At 41.6% G+C, this 18,515-nt stretch overlaps 1 long non-coding RNA gene across 1 annotated transcript; it reads left to right on the top strand.

Moving 5' to 3' along the window:
* The first annotated feature begins 10,273 nt into the window (after positions 1-10,273).
* LOC115536980 (uncharacterized) lies at positions 10,274-11,571 on the top strand. The gene is made up of 2 exons (XR_003974758.1): positions 10,274-10,775; positions 11,025-11,571. It is a non-coding gene; the product is annotated as an uncharacterized LOC115536980 (long non-coding RNA).
* Positions 11,572-18,515: the final 6,944 nt, after the last annotated feature.

The raw sequence follows: 18,515 nt of genomic DNA, 5'->3' as shown, positions 1-18,515 counted from the left end.
AGCCATTGTTCCAATGGCCAGGATGCAGTTTGTTTCGCAGACAACGACGACAGGGCTGGAGAGCGGTCTGGCCTGAGGAAAGGTGCTGGGGTCTTCTGTAGACTGACAAACACAAAAAGAAAAAATATGGTCACAATTTTACTCTATTATCGTACGGTACAATAATTTGAAAATTCTTAAATACATGCACAATTTTCTTACCTCAAGGACGTGAAGCATAGCCTCACTAGCATGTCCTAACCTCTTAGGTGGAACCACAGGTGATGGGAACATGTCTGGCAAAGCCTTCAGCATGGTGAGTGACTGCTTTACTGTTATAAACAAAAATAGTCTCATTGTTTTCCTGCAGCCAGTTATTAAACAAACATTAATGCTTTTATGGAATTATCCATTATCAGTCGGTATTAATTTAACCTTTTTTATACTCGAGAGATCAAATGAGGGGTGACCCTCATTTGCAATGATGTCGAGTCATTCACCTTGTCCAGCAGTGGAGGCCTCATGATTTTTTTGAACACTCCATAAAACTGAGCCTTTGCATTTAAGTCCCCCCACCGGGTCTTCATTTCAGTTATGAAGTGGGAGTCGCGCTGGAGTTAATCCTTTAGCTAACACACAGACAGACATAAGATAAAGAAAATTTTGAATCTAAATTATAATTAAAATCTGGCTACAAAACTATATGACAGTAAAAATATGGGGACCAAAACTAATAAATTAAATTGACAAATAGGTAAAAAAGGTTGTTCTGTGAGAACAACCTGAAGGAACCAAAACATCAAACCGCTTAGCTGAACCCCCTGATATAAAAAATATTAAAGTACATTAAAGTATATTAAAGTAAATATATAAGTACCAAGGACTGTCATTGACAGAGCTGGCTTCAAAGCCAGCTCTGAGTGTAACAGTGGGCACCTTGAGTCAGAGCTAAACTTTCTCTCATGTCCAAAGCACCAAACTTTAGGGGAGAAATATTTCCCAAAAGACATTCTGAATTTGAATCGAATGACTCAATCAGTTTACTGGACAAAACCTCAAATGTGAAATTATTGCAGCAAAATTAATCTCTTAATGCCATAACTTGAACACAAACTATTGAAACTCATATGAAAACAGAAAATGTATACTACTTTTCTTTTCTTTTTGGTATGTTTTATATTTATATACAATAAATATTTGAATGCAATAGATATATTTGAGTCATTTACTGTATTTTGTCTACACATAAATCATGATAAACATGTTATATGGCACAATTAGGCACAAATTTTCTTCTGATTCCATATCGTCACACTATTTGCGATTTGGTCTAGTGTTAACCAGGCTTAAGAAGCATATAGGGCATTATACATTGAATAGATTTGATAACATGATCAAGTTCTCTGAAGCAGGGATAAGCTTGAAGGATCTTGGTAGGCCTGTCCTGCTCCTTAGAGACATCAGAGTCAACTAGAAAATGCATTTCCTGCAGAAAATGCGGTGAGTGCTGTAGTACAAAGTGAGGTTGAAAATATTTTGTAACAAAGCCACATAGATTAAGACATAAAGAAACGTTCAATGGCTTAAATCAAGTGAAGGGATTTGAACAAAAGTTCAAAAGTCTAAATGGAGTAAACAATGTAAACATGCTCACCGTTTAAGAAAAAGTAAACGGTTGGAAACAAATAAACTGACGGCTGAATGAAAAGCGCCAAGCATTGCTAAAAAGGCAGAAATGTAAAAGGTCAAATGCATTGCCCTGCACACACGTGCGTACATGCGTGTGTCTTTAAGAGAATAGCGAGCCGGTGCGTGATTAAAAGCAGCTCAATAGAGTGGGGAAAAACCGCCCAATCTGGCAACACTGCCTGAACATCCTCCAAAAGTAGCCCAATCCGGCGAGAAAAACTGCCCAATCTGGCAACACTGCTGAACGTCCTCACCAGTGACGGCTGGTGGTGATTTTGGGTGGGTGGGCTAACGAATGCATTACATTTATCAATACTTCACAGGGATCCAGACGTCATGAGGTCACCATTATATCTCTGTTCATAACTTTCATATAATGTGAATGATTTATTTTTAAACAAGAATAAGGTGTAGAGAAATGCGTGTCTTTATTTGAAACACAAGTATAAATAAAAAGAAAAATAAGGTGTTTAAAGTAGGGCCCGACCGATTCATCGGCCTGCCGATTTAATCTGCCGATTATAGCCTTTTTGAAAATAATCAACATCTGCCAAAAAGACGCCGATTACAACCGATTATTATTTTTTTTAGAAATGTTATTGCGCTTAGTATCCTGCAGATTGCGCTCCTACCCGCCTTGCTAACTAACAACTTTAGCTGGAGTAGAAAAGAGGAGATTGAATTTTACCGTACAACATGAAAGCACGCTCGCTCAGGCAGCTGCGCGCTCACCTCACCAATGTACACAAGATGCGTTGTTTGAGCATGTTGTGCCTGTTTTTCTTTAGGTCCCAGGCCATGTTAATTTGTTATACTGTAGATTCTAACGGTGAGACCATACTGCTCAGCACGCACGTGTTAGTCACTGCTCACGAGCGCAGCACATTGGGAGTTAGTTATTTATTTAACATTTTACATTACACTAATTTTTGACTGTAAATGTATTCTAAAACACTCAAAGGTTCTGCATTCAATTCACATATTCGTCGAAAGTGTTTAAAGTATATTTAAGGTGTCAAAAACTACGTTTTATATGCTTTTTTTTGTTTTGTTTTTAATCGGCCGATTAAATCGTAATCGTAATTTTTCTCTGAAAATAATCTGCATCGGCACTCAAAAAACAATATCGGTCGGGCCCTAGTTTAAAGTGCTTCACTGAGCTGAAATTGAACATTTCGAACTAAACCACTAAGCAAAATAAAACTTTTTTTTGCTTAAAGTATTAAACAATTAAAATGTTGACGGTAACCCTTTGCGCAAAATGCGGCTGTAGACGATCACACTCTTTGGTAGAGACGTCTGTGTCGCCGTCAATCATGAAGGACATTTATGTGGCGTTTCCGACGTCCGCAGCTGTCTTTTGCTTTTGCTGTCTTTTTTTAAGGTGTCGCCTATTACCGCAATGAATTGTGCACATGCCATCTCATTGCTATAAGTCGGGTGGACGTTTAATCAATTTTTCTTCATGAGAATAATTTCGGATTTAAATTTGATGAATGGCAACTCCTCTTTGGCAATGTTGTATGCAACATTAAATTTGATCATTTCCGATTCCTTAGAGAACCTTATGGCGCGTTTCCACTGCAGGGCGCGGAACGGATCGGATCGCAAAGGTGCGGATCGGGTCAAGTTTCCACCGCCAAAAGTGGGCGTGACCCGGAGTTTGCCGTACCTGTTCCGGCCTCGTTCTCAGGACTCGACCATTGGGGTACCGAAAACGAGACGAGACGCCTGAAAGGGTCCCGGGAAATTCTAGCTACACACCCCCTCCGTTGATTGGTCGACAGAATCATCACTTCCGGGTGAAGCGGGGATAAAAACAAACAAACAGTAGCCTCGAGGTATTATTCTTTACAATTAACATGTCGCGTAAAACGCTTGCTTGGGCGAACAAGGAGGTGGAGACGTTCGTCTGCATTCTTGGGGAGGAAGACGTTGTTTACGATGTTTACGTAGCTGCCGCGGCAATCGACATCCGGCCTACCACAAAGGGTACTGTCGGCAGTGGAAACGCGACCTCGGAACTGAGCTGGGCTATACCGCCCCCTCCCTACCGCACCTTTGTGATCCGATCCGTTCCGCACCCTGCAGTGGAAACGCGGCATTATTGTTACTGCCTGTCGCTGAAATGCAGCTGGGAGAGGGGCCACTTTCTCTACACACTTGTCACGTCATGTTGGGTTATTTAGACATATGCTTTAATGTTTCGATACGAAACGTTTGAGCCGCTTACAAATGCACTATAGGCCTATGTCACGCAACAATTGAAGACCGGTATTTCAGTTCAAGTCTTGACCGCGTTAACTGGTGACCCTCAGCAATAAAATGTCAAAAACATTCCAATCTCATTCGTTTTTTTGAGTGTAATAGGAAGAAATTCGTCACGTAGAAATGTTTTAAGCCGAAATAAATGGAAAACTGAATGTTTAAAATATGATACATTACGGGATTTGAATTCATACCATTGTGGGTAAAAAAATATAACAAACCGCAATTCCATTCCATTGTGCCGTCGACCTACTAGGGAATTCTCCGCCGTAGTATAGTAAAATTCACAAATTCTTCTTGAAAACAGGAAAGGCCGCCAGATCAACTTGTGAACCTACTATCCATGTAGTTAGGACCATGCATTGGTCGCATTTCAAAAAAATAAGACGCCTTTAAATCCAGTTAATCAAAACCTAATGTTGTGTTTCCCTCCACTGCTTGAAACTAGCCAAAAACACTGTTATGCGCTCATTCTATCATTCGGTCGCCTGATGTGGTGTTGTTGTCCCCTTTTACTGGATCAAGCAGCGACTTCGGAAATCAATGTGACGCAAGGCAATATCACTTTGAGACACAACGTTTATTCAAATCAACGAAGCATACGTAGATGTTGCCCAAGGGATGACAGTTGCCCTGACTCCAGTTATTTCAGTAAAGTAGCCTAAACGAGCACAAAAGTGCCACACACCGTTCAAATAAGAATTATTATTCAGTGTCAGATATCGAAGTAGAGATTATTTGAACACATTGATAAAATACATGATACATGGTACAAATCCCAACAAACAGAGATTTAGGACTAGGATTTTGGAACAAAGGATGGATTGCATTGGCGCTTTTCGAGTGGCCATACATTCATGGGGTTAACAGACGCTTTTATCCAAAGTGACTTACAATAAGTACATTTCTCAGAAGAAACATAAATAATATCTCACTTTCGGTACAGTAAGTAGGCCTATGTTCATGGAACCAAGAGCCAAGCATGGCAAGGTTAACCCATTCCCTGTACCTATAAAACAAATAAATAGGCCTAATAAATAAATAAATAATAATTAAAATAAGTTGCAAGAGCCTTCCTCCTGTGGCTCATTGGCAGGCTGGGCAAAGAAAATGGAAATCCGTGTTGGGCCTTCCAACACACACCCAATGGAACCAGAGTGCACACTGTGTGCATTCAATCTGAAAGAAGGTAGATCAATTAGATATTTGTTTTACTAAAGATCGCACTTTAGACTTTACTTTGAAGGCTGACTACCCAGTGGTCCACGGGTGACTCTGAGGGGCTGCTTTCTTCCCCACAAAAACGGCAGAGTTCTGTCAGGTCATCTGTTAAATTATTTTCAAATTGCACAATGGATTAAGTAGGCTAGGGAAATGTTTTCGTGAGGTCCATATACAGTTGATTGAAGCGTAGCCTACCAGAATCCTCAACCAATTTGCTGCCCATTTCTGTTCGAATGGAGTTGACGCCCTCCTCTGTGACATCAACCTCCATCGGATCTCCTCTTAATAGCAGCTCCGCTATCTTAAAATACAGGTTAGTATTATTATGGTCCTTTTAATAGATGTATAATTGTTATTGTGTTCATAATCTTACTTTGCAAACAATAACGCCACAGGAGGTAAGGTCTTGCTGGCGGGGATGGGGAATTGTGGCGCACAGCCACCGTGACAGATTCCCCATTTTTTTTCCGCATGAAAGCCCTGAAGACAAACAAAGCAACTGCTTGTTACTTGCACACGTTATGTTAAAATAATTGAACACACCTGAACAGACTTCGAATATATTCTGGATTTGCTTACCTCGTTGAATCTTTGCATTTCTGAATTTTAGCGGGGGTGGCACCGAAGGGGACAATAAAAACGGCCCGTCCTTCTTTTGGATACATGGCCTTTTACAGATCGGATATGTTAGTGTAATCTTAGAGTAGAAAATATATCTACTTAAATTGCATTAATTAAAGTGTAGTTACAACTAATGTCCAATGACCGTCCTTGCACACGGCCCCGATCAGGACGTCCCACTCCATAACGTCCAGCTGTAAGAGATGAGTTGAGTTTTTAAGATGGTTTTATTGTTAATCAATTCCTTTCAAAAAGCAACTATGGTCCTTACCTTCCTCATCCTCCGCGACGTGCCATCCCAAATGGCAGTCATCTCGAATGTGTCGATGACCTTGCACTTTTGTGACGACATTGTCAACACCGACGATATGTAGGCGTTGACAATCTAAACAAAAATTCTTCCAATTCACTTTCATATCAACAAGGACATATTGGAATCACAAAACAAGTTAGGTTAACCATTTACCTCACTCTCCAGCTCCTTCCCGGGGGCCAGGCTCTGGAGGTCGGCTGTAAAAATGTTATATGGTCCAATTTTGGACCATATTATTTCTCCTTGCTTCCCTGTCCAGATTCGTCCAAGAACTGTAAATTAAAAACATTATAGTAATTGAAAAGACTGGATATCATTATTATACTAGACAATGTCAAATAACTGAATGTACTGTTACTTTGGCTGGGCTGCCTCTCCCCTGGTAATGTCCCCAGCGGAGGTTCAGGGCTGGATGGTGGTGGTGGTGGTGGTGGGGAAGGGGAAGCCAGAGGAGAGGTGCCAACTTTCTTCAGTTTTGCTGGAATCCTCTCCTCTGGCTCAATGAAGTGTGTCAAAATGTCAACATTGGCCACCGTTTTCCTGGGGGAATTAAGGGAGGCCAGCGTGGCAAATTTCCCCCTCACCTGAAGAACCACCAAAGGGCCAAGGAAGGTGCTCTCCATCTTCCCCCCTTTTCTCTCCTGCTCCTTCACATTTTTTATTAGGACCTGATCACCAATAGTGAATACGGCCACCTCCCCCTTCTTTATCTTCCGTTTTCGGACGGCCTCGTGTTTCTTCGCAACGTTCTTATTGACAACCTTAAAGGTGTCTTCTTGCTTATCGAGGCCGCGGTAGACCTCCTCCGTTAGTACCATTTGCTCCACTTTCTTAGTGGTCACCTAAAGTGCAACAAACCAAATGATGTTATAATCTCACCTATTTAGTCAAGTCAAAATGACCACAATCCCTAGACACATATACAAATACCGCCACCTACCTCGTACTTCTGTGGCACCTCAAGATGGGTATTTGGCCTCTCTGCCGAACAATAAAAAAATACGGGCTGAACTGCGTTGTCAGCTGCTTTTTGGTCCGCAGCGGGACATTGCTGGCTGGAGGAACTTATCCCATTGTTTAGGGTTGTCCTCCGCCAGTTTTCTGAGAGACCTGAAAATGTAATTTGGACATAACGTAATTTAGCCTGAATTTATATTTTGCATGATATCTGCCAATTCAACAATATGCGACTTACCTCTGTATGGTGCCATTAAGCTTCTCCACTAGCCCATTTGTCTGAGGGTGGTATGGTGACGAGAAACTTCGTTTAATCCCCAGGGCTTGACAAAGTCGAGCATTCACCTTATTCCATTAATCAGAAAACAAGTTAGCATTACAGTGTTGATTCTTAAGAAATAGGAAATATTGGTCTTGAGGGTTTTACCTGGCTCTTAAATTCAGTTCCCTGGTCTGTAAGCAGTCTTTGAGGTGCACCAAATTTGTATACAAAATCGAGAATACAATTGGTCACCTCTTCTGCAGATTTAGTCTTCAGAGCGTAGGCCTCTGCCCACTTGGTGAAATAATTAACCGTCACACAAATGTATTGATTACCACTCTCTGTTGCACTGAGCCTCATAAGGTCCATTCCCACCAGCTCAAAAGGCTCGGATACCTGAAACGGTTTATTGATCAATTAATTACACATTAGTATAGAAAGTAGCTAGTATGTAAGCACATTTCGCTGCATAGGACATTCAGTTGCACAAATAACCTCACCACTATTGGGTGGTACTCAGCCTTTTCCTTGAGACTGGCCTGCTTCCTCTGGCACTCTGGACACTGGGCAACCTGAAGTCAAATATTACTCAAATCAATGCATTTCATAAGTGAAAGGGAATGAGTAGTTTTGGTTTGACCGATCATTAATTAGGCCCAGTGGCGCCAGAATGATTTCAGTGGGGGGGGGGGGGGGGGGGAGGTGCAGGCGCGTGCATGTGTCGAACAGCGCTTGACACCTCATCAGCATTATGATAAATCAATCAGTCCGTTTCCCGGGTCCGTCGGTCTTGAGTGATACTATTTTACATTACTAAGAAAGTAAATATTTCATTAATACAGGCTAAAGAAATTATCAAATTGTTAACTACCAATGTTATTATTTTATGGGCAGGGGTGGCCCTTGGCCTCGCAGCCTCATATTACCTCATGCCAATGTAATTGGTAGCTACCAATTACATTGGTAGCTACATAGGTTCCGTCGCACCTGGCGCCGGAACACCAATTACGTTGGTAGCTACATATGAGGTAATATGAGGCCGCAAGGCCTAATTTAGGCCATCATTTTTAAATAAACAAAGTAAATTGGGGGGACGATTCTAACTTACCCATTTGCCAATGTCCGCCTCCATGCCAGGCCAGTAGTATCGGCTGATCACTGCATTGTGGGTCTTCTCGACACCGCAGTGACCACCAACACGGCAACAGTGCATTTCCTCAAATATGAGGTTGGCCGCGGCCGCCAAGCAAACGACTTTGGCCAAATGCTCCCTCCCCTGCCTCCTTCTACAGATGTAGAATAGGTCTCCATCTGGTCAGAAAAGCTCAATTTAATATTAACATTAGCGTTTTTTATTTGATTATTCACATTGTCATGTAATTCTTATAACATTTTTACTTACCCTGGAGCACGAAGTGGGAGGCTCTTCGTTTAATGATGAACCTCTGACTCTTCGGTGCAATATCAGGGTAACGATTATTGACTTTGAAGTCAATAAGTTCCTTGATAAGGATCGGATCCATTCTCTCTCTCTATCTAACTCTATCTCTCGCTCTCTATCCAACTCTATCTCTCGCTCTCTACTAGGCCTATATCTAACTCTATCACTCGCTCTCTACTATATCTAACTATCTCTCGCTCTCTATCTAACTCTATCACTCGCTCGCTACTATATCTAACTATCTCTCGCTCTCTATCTAACTCTATCACTCGCTCTCTACTATATCTAACTCTATCTCTCGCTCTCTATCTAACTATCTCTCGCTCTCTACTATATCTAACTCTATCTCTCTATCTCTCGCTCTCTATCTAATTCTATCTAACACTATCTAACGCTCTATCTCTTAACTCTTTCTAACGCACTCCATCTCTCTCTCTATCTCGCTTACTATATCGCTCTCCATCTCTATCTCTGTCTCTATCTCGTATATGCTACCTACTAGGGGTGGGCGATATGACGATATCATACCGTGGACGATACGAAAGTGTCTACGGGAGAGATTTGGCCATATCGTTTATACCGAGAAAAAAAAAGAAAAAAGAAATGGCGGTGGATGGAACTGCAGTTTCGCCACAACGGGGCCCTGCAGCAGAGTGTCCAGGCAGGTGTGAAGCACACCTTTAAAAAAAAAATGTTATTTGTATTGAAAAAACTGTTCAATGTTTACAAGATGTTTGCACTATATGACACTGCAGTTAATGACAGATTGTTCGCTACTTACTCCTTTGTAAGCATGGAAATTCAAGTTCATAATAAAATAAAAAACTGATCAAATGTGAAGTATGGTTATTTTAAGCCATTTATTATTTTAATTTACTTCAAAAATACCATATCGTGATATATATCCATATCGTGATATAAAATGACTCATATCGTGATATAAGATTTTGTCCATATCGCCCAGCCCTACTACCTACTCCAACATCATTCTAACATTCGAGCCACCCTTATATAGTGCAATCAGCAATTAATTGATTAGGTAATTTCTACACTCTGGGCCCTTTTTATGTGTCACTCCCATGCAAGGCCGCCTTAATGCACAGGCTTACCTGAGCTGAAGCCCCAGGGCCTAGCAGGCCTGCCTATTTGTTTGGCCTCAAGATGTTAAAGAAAACACCTACAAATATTATCATTATTGTTATTTTTCGTCAAAGAAATCTTAATCTTATCTTGCCTTCGCTTAACGTAAAAAACCATAATATGAGTTGAAATAAATACTACCTAACCCTAGATACTAATACAATTAGAAGTTGTCTTTAATTTGGAATAAAATTGTTTCCGAGAGCGCATTGTTGGATACATTTTCTACACTATTTTCCTTGAACTCACCCCAATATGTATACTTAAATCATAAACTCTTACATTGTTTAGCTTATTTGAATTTAAAAAAGGAGGACATCCTAAAGACTCTATTCTATACATGCACTTATTCTATACATGCACTTATGCTGCTACACCCAGGGGCGCTGCCTGGCGGGGAAAAGTGGTACTGATTCTAAGGGCCCAGCCCAACGCAGCACGGCCCACGGCCCGCGGATGGCAATTAATAATATAATATTAATATTCTTGCCTTTTTTTTTTTTATAAATGTCTCATTACAAAGAAATGGTAATTGGAAATAAACGTATTAAACTCACAACTGTCGATTTCCATAACGTTTTCGTTAGTTAATTAACATATTGTCATTTGGCCTTCCCCCTGAGCTCTTGCGAAATGGTTCAGCCGCAACGCACGATGCGTTGAATCGAACAGCATCCGAAATGTGAGATGCTGGCACTGGCAGCAGGTGTACAGAGCGGCTGGGCTGGCTGAGGTCAGGTCTTAACCACATGATGGTGAGCTGGTGGTGACAGCTACAGAAATTAAGTCAGGTTGGCAAAAACTGAAGGAAAGACGGGAGAAAGAGGAGAGGGCCAAAAGAGGCAGGCAACTGGTCACTCAATTGTTCGCCAATAAAGAAGGTATGCTCACTCAATGACCTTGCGTTTTCAAACTCTATCAAATGGTAGGCTAACAAGCAGAATTCTTGGATTAGCCTCCAAGAGAGCATGCTAGTTAGCATAGTTTCCTATTTAAAAACTCCACCTTTATTGTCACAGCGAACAAACGGCAAATGTGGACGAACGACCGTGATAAACTAGTCTTTTAATACAAAATATTTTTTTCAAAAGAACCTAACGTGTCTTAAATATGTGCATTTTCAACTTCAGGAGGAGGACAAGATCCGCCCACGGCCACCACGACTGGATTCCATTTCGGAGAAGGAGGTAAGCAACATTAGTTTGGTAGGATGTTAGTTGCTTTAGGATGAAAGTTTTGAATGAGGGTGCCTTCTAGGCTAGATCATATTTCAGTATTTGACGGTCAGTCGTTAGGTTCGAGAAAACAGAATGTTTTTCTTTCTTTTACTGTAACTCTTGTTACTTGTATATTTTTATTGATGTCTACAATGTGGATCCATTGATATTGTATGCAATTGCACTGTAAATTATGTTCTTTGTTTACATTTTGATTGTTACTTGGAGCTATTTTTTGCACTTTAGACTTCAGCAATTAAACTTTTTATTCATGAACAGTGTAAATTGAGATTTTTTTTCCATATTGTTTGAAGCTGAAGTGTAAATATTTGTGTTGATGTCAAGCAATTGTAATGTTAATTCAGTTCCTATAAGAGTCTATCTTTTTAATGTATCTTTTTTATGTACTATTTATGGAATTTGAAATTGTACTTGCATAATAAATATGTGTTTAAAGTAAGCAGAAACGGTGGATTTTTTTGCAGTGCATCATGTCTTCTGAAAAGACTATTGCAGTTATACAAGGTATGAAATTGTGAGTACTCTTATGGTTTCTTGGGGCTCTGGCTGTGAAGCATCCACAGGCTTATGCTGCCATATACTGGTTTAACATTGTAATGTACTCTCAATTACAAAGCAAGGTCACTAACTACATGAATGGGTAACCAATAATCAAACTGACAATTGTAGTACAGTTTCAAGCTGCTTACAGACAATTTTAGCATAACAATCAAATTTCTGTATTTGTGAATCTGTACACACAGCTTTATTTTCAACACAAAATTCCATTGGATTTCCATAGGTATTTGTGTTGTGTGGAAAACAGTGTGTTTGGATTTGCTGAAAAGTTGATGTGTTGAAACCAAACTGGGTCAAGTCCAATTTTAGCATGAGAGAAGGACATTGTTGTAAAATTGTGTTTAAGCAGCTATTGGACAATATGTATAAGACTGCTGCCTAAAAGACAGTAGGCTATAAATACTTAGTTTATTACTTGAATTACATGATGTCACTAACTGAATGAAATACGTTTAATAAGTAAGTTCATACCCTTATTTAAAGTCACACAAACCCATACTCCATGAAGGGGCAACGAAAAGTCTAACTGAAGTGCTATTGTGATGCTGGGCCATGTTTACCAAAACAGTCGATAGATGTTGGGGGGGGCCCAAAATTAGAATCTTTCATAGGGCCCAAAATTCCTGGCAGCGCCCCTGGCTACACCTGATCAGGCGACCGAAGTGATAGAATGAGCGCTCAAGCAGTGGAGGGCAACACAACATTAGGTTTAGGCGTCTTATTTTTGGGATACGCGACCAATGCATGGTCATAACTACATGGAAAGTAGGGTCACAAGTTGATCTGGCTGCCTTTCGTGTTTTCAAGAAGTATTTGCGAATTCTATTATACTACGGCAGCGAATTCCCAAGTGGGTCAACGGCCCAATGGAATGGAATTGCTGATTGTTATATTTTTCCCCACAATGGTATGATTTCGAATCTCGTAATGTTTGTTTTCATGTGAATAAACGTTGTGTCTCAAAGTGGTATCGCCTTGCGTCACATTGATTTCCGAATTCGCTGCTTTGCTTACAGAGAGGATATTAAGAAGGAGGATGCGACAACACCACATCAGGCGACCGAAATGATAGAATGAGCGCATAACAGTGTTTTTGGCTAGTTTCAAGCAGTGGAGGGCAACACAACATTAGGTTTGGATTAACTGGATGTAAAGGCGTCTTATTTTTGGGATACGCGACCAATGCATGGTCATAACTACATGGAAACAGTGGTGTAGTCTACGTGATACGCAGGTATACGCCGTATACCCACTGGGAACGCACCAGGATTTGCGTATACCCACTTAAAAATGTGCACGGATACGTATCAATCGTCTTGTGACAGATCTTTCACTTCTGTGTTTATTTTTCGGAAATATCGGTTGGGTATAACTGCAATAAAATACTTTAAGCAGGGGAAGTAATCTCCTACATTCACCATTCATAAAATTCCCGCTGCGCGCTCGCGCTCTGCCCTGTCTCTGTTATGAAGCGCGAAGCTGCCCCTGCATCTCTGCACGTTAGTTGGCGGGCCGAGCCCCTCCTTCTCGCGTGTGTGCGTGCGTGGGCGTGCGTGTGTGTGTGTGTGTGTCCAGTCCTCCCATATTAATGTGTAAACCACATAATAAGTAGTCAACAGAAGACAATGTTTTAATCCCACTTTATATCTCCTTGTTACTTTTAGATGAGAACCCCTGGCCAGCCTTTCAGACTGGGTGTCAGGCTAGGGAATTTAAAAACAGTCATCCTTGGTTAGAGTGGAGGGAAAAAAAGTTGTAGGTAAATGTCAGCCAACATACAGGTATACACAATTTAAATTCATAATGTTAATCACTATGCAAATGAGAGTATAGCTAATTCATGGTCATTTTTAAGGTGCAGTAATTTCACACTTTTACACAATTCAATTACTGTATGGTATGTTAGATAACAACAGTAAGAGCTCAAATTAGAGCTATTGAAAGAGTGAAACATTAGTCTCCTGTCATCTCCTTCTCATGCACTGGTTAGCCATGGATGTTAACAGTTCATTAAATTATATTGAGTAGATTTTGTCCTTGTTTAGCATGTGCTATTGCTACTATAGATATACAAAGGACAACTTGTCATTTTTGTGTTCTATTTGTTCATACTGTTATTAAAACTGATAAACCTACTCAGCTTTCCATGATTGTTGATCATCATTATACTCTTAAATCAGCGGGTTGTAGACCCCTGCGTTGGTGAGTGTGGTGCGACACCCCATAAGTGCCACACACGTACACGTACCGGTCGGACGGGTTTGTACGAGGCTGGGAGGGAATCATCACAGTATACCCACTACAATAAAATAGACTACACCACTGCATGGAAAGTAGGGTCACAAGTTGATCTGGCTGCCTTTCGTGTTTTCAAGAAGTATTTGCGAATTATATTATACTACGGCGGCGAATTCCCTAGTGGGTCAACGGCACAATGGAATGGAATTGCGGATTGTTATTTTTTTTTTCCCCACAATGGTGTGAGTTCGAATCCCGTACTGTATCATATTTTAAACATTCATTTTCCATTTTTTTCGGCTTAAAACGGTTCTACTTGACACGTTTCTTCCAATTACACTCCAAAAACGAATGAGATTGTAATGTTTTTGACATTTTATTGAATAACAAATCAAAGAGGCAATCGCAAGGACAGCTACGTTTCTGGTCCCGATTTCCAACATCTGGCGTAGCCACGACAACAAGCGAAGCATTCGGCTGAGGGTCACCAGTTAACATGGTCACCACTTGAGGGACTACCGCGACCCGGGCAACGTGGCAGATCGCGCGCAGAGGTCTAATTAGGTATGTATACATTTGTATTTGAAATGCAAGGTCTTTTCTTGGAGACTACACTCAGAGCAGCTGGAACTGAACAACAGCAAGAGGAAGGAGGAAAAACGGCTATGAAACAAAGTTTCCTTCATCGCCAAACTCTAGCTAGCTAGTTTAGCATGTTAACTAGGGGTACGCCACGTGTTGCCCCTCTCCCCCATAGTGCATTTTTGAAATGGTTAAAATGTCCGTGTGTAACCGTTTGTAAATGTGCACACCCTTAATAACCTTGCTAGCCAACTTTCCAATTCAAATACATATGTTATCTGGCTAATGAGAGGTACAGGTATAAACAAATATACAATTAATATGCAAGTATACAATACCTTTCAATACTGCGGTTGTTATATGATCCATGCCCGGATGTATGGCATCTCTTCCATCGTGGCGTTGTTAAAACTAACGACTCTCGGTCGTGCAGCATGAACGGCTTCTGCTTCAGTTCTGGAGTCTGCCGCAAAGAAAGCCAGCGATTCAGCCAGCCACCTATGTGCTAAAGCTAGCTACGTGCACCTGACCTCATTCCCGCGCTTTCCCATTGGATAGTACCATTACATAAAGGGGGGTTGCGAGACATTTGAAATATTGTTAATATAGAGAATATGATTAACTGATGCAGTCATGGGTGAAATTACCTAAATATATTTAAATATACACTCATTCCACAGGTTATTCACAGCCATTATTATGGCGAATATATCTATATATAGAAAACACTTGACTCACTGGCCTCCCTTATATTGCCAGATAATGTGATAAACGTCTGCGCTAAATAGTTGTTGCCGTCATTTTACGATCCTTTTTCCACCCTTTTCATGGTCTGCATTACTAGTGTTTCAATTTTGTTTGGGTTGAAGTTCAAGATGCTTTGGCGGGGCGTTATCTGCTGCGTTTTTATTGCTTTTTCACTGATACATTTGTTGAGCCATGTCAATCGACTGCACAGTCGCAGATCCGATTTCAGGTTTCTTTGGGGTATTGACGGATGCAGTGAGGAATTTAGAGTGCAACTCATTTTATCATGTGAAGGGAAAACACTCTAGCCACCTTCTTGAAGGCACCAGACCAGACGAGGATCACTGAGCAACTGGAGGAAAGTCAAGTACCGCTGCAACAAGTAAGTGACTAGCTACGATTTTTACAGTGTCATGACTCGTGACACGTTCATTTTATGAGAAATGCATGTGGAAATTGTATGTTGAAATTAGGGCTACAATAGATTTGACAATCAGTTATAATTAAACCATTAGCCCAGCTAATCAAACTATAAAAGCAGTCGCGATCTGTGAACTTTAACATACTAAAGTGATATCAATTATGCAATTATTATTTAGTTGATCTAAAGTGCTAAAAAAAAAAGTTAAATCGAATCTATGGCTCTAATCCATGTCATTAAATCATTTTATTTCATCTGCTGAACTACAAAACAAAAACTGGTCAGAATTACTATTTCTTCCTTCTTTTTAATCGTAATAAAAGACAAGTTTCCGGTTAAATGGATCCATTTAAAGGGGACCTATTATGCATTTTCGACCTTTATGACCTATAAACGTCGTTATAATGATTGATAGTCATGTTTAACCATACTAAAGTGTCAAATAATGACGTACGTACATGCATTTCGACGTATTACTTGCTGACAGTCTGGGGTGGCTGTGCAGAGCGCTAAACACTCGGACAACGTTTGCGATTCACTTGTTCACATATCCAGGAAATCATCTACGTAGAGGCACTCCTGCCGCGCCCCCATATGCCTGGTGAAATCGATAGTTATGTTATTATAACTCTAGTTCTATGATTGTAGGCGTAGCCGTCTAGGCTCCGCCTAATGGGCTTGTTCCGTGCACGCAGTTGCGCGCACTGAAAATTTCAACTATGCACCAATCAGCGTGGGCACCGCCCACTATATAACTATATAACGCCCCGTGCCCACTACCTCCGTCAGTTGACCGTTGCCCATTGACTTTGAATGGGGACGGACGCGCAATGCATTGTGGATCCGTCGGTTCAGTTGGAGCGTTCGCCACCGTCAGAAAGTTGAACAATTTTCAACTTTTTCGGCAGCGACGGTTCCGTCATCCAATCAGATCGCGTATGCAAATTTAAGCACTGTGACGCGACTCGGGCTCTGACGATACTGGAAAGCGGGAAAGCGGGTCATCTTGCCTCGCAACAAGCAGGAAGAAGCGGGAAGAACCCGGCGAAGTGATTTGATTGGCTGACGGATGCCTCTGCAAAGACTACTCCCCCATCAGTCAGCCACGCCTTCCCACGTCCGTTGACTGACGGTGCAGTGGGCACGAGGCGTAACGCCCCGTGCCCACTACCTCCGTCAGTTGACCGTTGCCCATTGACTTTGAATGGGGACGGACGCGCAATGCATTGTGGATCCGTCCGTTCAGTTGGAGCGTTCGCCACCGTCAGAAAGTTGAAAAATGTTCAACTTTTTCGGCAGCGACGGTTCCGTCATCCAATCAGATCGCGTATGCAAATTTAAGCACTGTGACGCGACTCGGGCTCGATACTGGAAAGCGGGAGAGCGGCGGCGAAGTTAAAGGTTGGGTATGGGATTTGCGAAACGCCAGCAGATTTTGAAAATACACAACTCAAATGGTCCTACCCCCTCTCCTTCAACGCTGACTCTGACTCCACCCATTCCAAGTACCTGGACGCGCAATCATGCACGAGCGCGAACAGAGATGCGCGAGAGCGAGCCAGGCTAGCGTAGGTTTTCGTTTAACAACATGGCACTACATTCAGCTGTAAATTGCACCCAGTACCGCGGTAAGTAGGGGTGCTGGGGGTGCTGCAACACCCCCTGTCCGAGGCCCTGTCTTATCACAGAAAACGATAATTTCTAAAAACTCCAGCCAAAGTGGAGATTTCTGAAAACGCCGGTTATGTGTTGCCGTGTCAACGGGGAGAAACGGGATTTTAGGTTCTGAAGCGTCACATTATGCACCAGGAAATGCTTAACGTCATGTGAGCGCCCGCTGTACCGTATTGGTCCGAATATAAACACAAACCCCATTGTGACCTATATTTGGAAAAAAGATTTGAAGACCAGATCTTGTTTTTATGAATAAATAAATTGTATTCATTGAAATAATATACGAAAATAAAAAGGCATAGAATAAAACACTGCATTGCCACTAAACAGTAGTGCAAATAGGCCGTACTGATGTGTACACCAAAGACTATTCCTGACACTCATCTGCCCCGCTGTGTTCGCTCTGGCTGTGGTCGCTCCGAACTGTTTCGGCCCGTGGCAAAGCGAGTCATCCTCGCTGCTGTCCAAGGTATTTTGAGACGCAGCATTTATTTAATGCTCATGACCTAGTGCTGAAAAAAGGCTATATGAAAAAGTGTGAGGGGAGCGTTGGTGCGCTAAACTTGTTCTGTGAGCAGCTGGATGTGAACCATGGTGTGAAGGAAGTGAACACAACGATCGATTTTCAACTGTGCGCGCATGCACTGGTGTAATTGAGCTGCGCTGCTATATATCTTTTTTATCAATGTAACGAGTTGCGAGTCTAGTGCAGGCTGAGTTTTTTTTTTCCAGCACCCCCTGCTGAGAATACGTTCCCGCGGCTATGGTTGCACCAGATGTTATAAACATTCAACGGTCACATAAATCATTACTATTTTTAGAAAATGTTTGTTTCATATAATTGTATTGGAAGTCCTGGTTTTCACTAGGGTTGCCGCGGTGTGGACATTTTCACACCGAGTAATACACTCGTCTCAACACCGATATTACCGAGTATAAACGGTATAAACTTTGAAACTAGGTCAACCGCCACACAAGCATCGGTTTTTAGACCCTTCTCGTCCTTCAGTTGCCGCCAACGTTCGAAAGCAGCGCCTAGGATTATTCTTGATTTCAGTTTTTCTCTTTCAGCGTTTTTATTATCAATTACTCTCTGAAAAAGAGTTTTCCTTCTCTTTGCTGGTGGTGGTGGTGGTGGTGGTGGGGATGGTGGCGTCTTGTCT

Source organism: Gadus morhua, chromosome 23 (genome assembly GCF_902167405.1).
Source record: "Gadus morhua chromosome 23, gadMor3.0, whole genome shotgun sequence".
In the NCBI taxonomy this organism is placed as follows: domain Eukaryota; kingdom Metazoa; phylum Chordata; class Actinopteri; order Gadiformes; family Gadidae; genus Gadus; species Gadus morhua.
This window is presented reverse-complemented; position numbering and strand designations above follow the sequence as displayed.